Here is a 3,367-nt window from a genome sequence, read left to right on the forward strand (position 1 = left end):
TCCCCCCGTTACAAAGCGTATATTTAGGCTTACTACTCAAAACACTGTTGAAAATGTGAGAACAAAATTTCAATGAATTTCGAGTGTTTGTCAGAAATTCAGCTTTTAGAACTGTATGTGGTGAAATTTGACAAAAAAAATTACCAACAGAGACCAAAAATCGTTCCAAAAAAGTTACTGAAGTTAGCGCGAATCTTTTAGAACAGATGAATTTTTAGAAGATTTGAAGTTTTTAGCAGTGAAATCTTCATTTTCAAACAGAAAGTGGCAAAAAATAAAATTTTTACAGAAAAAGAATCTTTTCCTAGAAAAATTCAACGCAACTGTATCACAAAAAAATTGCATCTGTCTTTAAGAAAGCATAATACTTGTGGCGCTGTAGACGAGATTGAGCAAAACGGGAGGCTGGTTGATCGGAGCGGGTCAAAGCAAACATGTTTTGGATGGTTTCTCTTGAATGAAGAGAGAAAAAATTTTGACAGTAATTTATACAGAAATGTTCACGAAAAATTCAAAACTTTTAACATATTTAATGCTAACGTATGTGGGATTTTTATGGCAAGAACAATTTGATTTTGAAGCAATTCTTAAACCATTTCTCTGTAAAACCTCTAAGCGTGCTATTAGCGTGCTAGCAATACATTAAATTTTATCTTTCAAATTGGAACAATGCGTTCTGAATGTCTTGGAGATCCGAAGATGCCATCAATATATGCAAGACAAGGGGTACAGAGCTGAACTAATAAAAAAATCATCACAAAATCTTATTAATTTAAATTATGAATAAACGAATTAAAGCAAGGCCTCTTTTTTGAATCTCAAACATGTACATTAGAATAACCACGAATTTAAAGTTACATGTTGTAATATTTCAGTCAAAAATAACAGATCTTTCCTCTATATTAATAAAGAAAAACTAAGCTTTTGTTTCTTGTTTTTGTGAATTAATTAAATAGAATAAATTTTGAAAGCTTTCAATTTCTGATCATTGGAACGCGTTTGTATCCTTTTCGCATCTCTTTTTTTAACTGGTTCTTGAATTTTTCTTGGATTGTTCCTTTCTCACAGCCCGAGGATGTTTATTTCTTTAACGATTATTCCTTATAATGGAATAGCGGCTCGAGTTTAATTTATTTTTTTGTGGGATAGAACTGATATGTACTCTTGTTTGCTTTGTTTTCAATGTTTGTGATTATATTGACCTATTTGTCGTAATCTGTGTTTGTTTGCTGAATAATATCGAAAAAGCTTTTTAATGAATTTTGTGCTATATGTAGGGAGAATTGTGTTTTCAAAAAGTAGACTACGAGAAATGTCATATTTGGTTCCGAATATGTGGTTCCGAAATGTCATATTTGGTTCATATTTGGTTCCAGAAACACATTATGGTGAGGGTGCTAGCGGAGGAACAGAAAAAAAGAAAAAAAAATCAACGATTCGAAGCCGGACGAAACATTGTTTTTTGGTAGGCGTGGTGGTATAATTTTACCATAAAAAATATAATTTCACCACTAAACCGAAAGCAATTATAAAAAAATATAAATTTATTGCAACTTAGCCATTCATATATATGATTAAAGACTACTGCAAACTATTTGGTCGGAAAAACATAGACGCGAACAATCTGAAAATTATTCTGTCAAAATTTGGTTTTGGCTAGACAGAAGGTGCAACAAAATTTTATTTGAAAGTGAATCATAAGTATTTAGGGGCTGTAAAAAAGATTTTGTCTGATCATATTTAAACAGTTTCGAATTTTTGCATCTTCGAATTACAGTCGCGAAATTTAGCATGGTCCCATACGGTTGAATATGAACACGTTTTTTTTTTGGATTACTTCGCATTAATTAGTACTATTTCGCATACGTTTGAATCGTGCTTAAATTTTTGTTTGGATCGTCTGATCATGGCCAATTTGTGTCTGGATCATCCGGTTCATAACTCCACCACCTCACCCCGGGTATTCAACAAACAGTCATTCATGTCAACTTTGTTTTGACTTCAATTGTCTTCATGATCAGGCTTTAAAGCATTATTGGCTGATCATATCTGGTAACTTAGCAATTTTTAGCTCCGGCTTTTCGAAACTCATATTTGCTTTGGCCCTTTAATCTCAACTGGGAATTTTTCTGTTGACAATCAAGGTTTACAGCATGCATATGTAGGCGTAATTTATTTGTCACAACAATTAATGCTAAGGCCTTTAAGATCAAAAAATTTCAGAAACGGACATGGTACTGTTTCAGAAGTTAAAGAAATGGACATTTTAGCAAAATTGATCTAGAGAAGTTGAAATTGACCTGCTGTTTTAATCTCTTCTGAGCATTGTAATAAACGAAGAATGAAAGTTAAAATTCTGTCATCAAGCTTCTATGAACAGAATGTGAACACAAAATGTTAATCATTGATATTGTCTTCTTTAATGATTAACTCTTGATCACATTTTCACGCTCGTTAGCAAAATTAAACGCTAAAATTGAAATTTTACATGGTCGTTTTTTTTTCAAAACCCTAATTTTTTAAGGGTTTCATTATGCGTTTCTTTTATTTTTACATAATATCAAACGACGCATAATCATCAGAATCTTAATAGTTCTAAATTTTGATCTATCACACTTGTGATCATAATACAATATAAAAATCTTAATTGATTGATTGTTATTAAGATCTAAATTTCTAGACCTGTTAAACTTGTGACTATAATAGGTCGATTGATATAAAAATCAGAAGTAACGGACTTCAAGCCTCATTTATAAAATTGAGGTTCGGTAAAGGCTATGGTTAACCAAGTAAAAATTTTTAAAAAAGGATAATTCAACGTTTACTTTTGTTAACCAGCGTACATTTTGAACTTCAAAATGGACATTGTTGCTAATTCCGCTTACATTAAAGACGGCATCAAATATTCTCAAAAATCCGATAAATGTCCGTCTATTTCATCACTGGCATGGAAACATCCGGTGCGATTTGTGATCGTAGCCATAGTTTGCTGCGGGAACCACCATGTTTTAACATACGACATCGAGGGAATCTGCGATTTTGGAATGATGTATATATTCTTGTCAATACTGGCCATGTTTTTGACAGCCTGGCCAGTTATGTATCTCGAAATGGTAATTGCTCAGAAATTTGAAGCTCATATGTTTAACAGTTTGGGTCAAATGTACAGCAGCTTATGGACTTTTGGAGCCATTGGGGCTGTTATAAATTTGATTTGTTTTATAACCACAAATTTACAAATGACAAGTTATTTTGTATTCGCACTTACAGTGTATACGGACTACAGAGGCGATGATGCGTTGAAAAACCTGAGTGAAACTTACCAGAAGGAGAGGAAGGTTTTCGAGATTCAAAACCCGATGGAAAG

The sequence above is a fragment of the Convolutriloba macropyga genome, unplaced genomic scaffold (assembly GCF_964194025.1).
Source record: "Convolutriloba macropyga unplaced genomic scaffold, txConMacr16.3 SCAFFOLD_3197, whole genome shotgun sequence".
Lineage (NCBI taxonomy): Eukaryota > Metazoa > Xenacoelomorpha > Acoela > Convolutidae > Convolutriloba > Convolutriloba macropyga.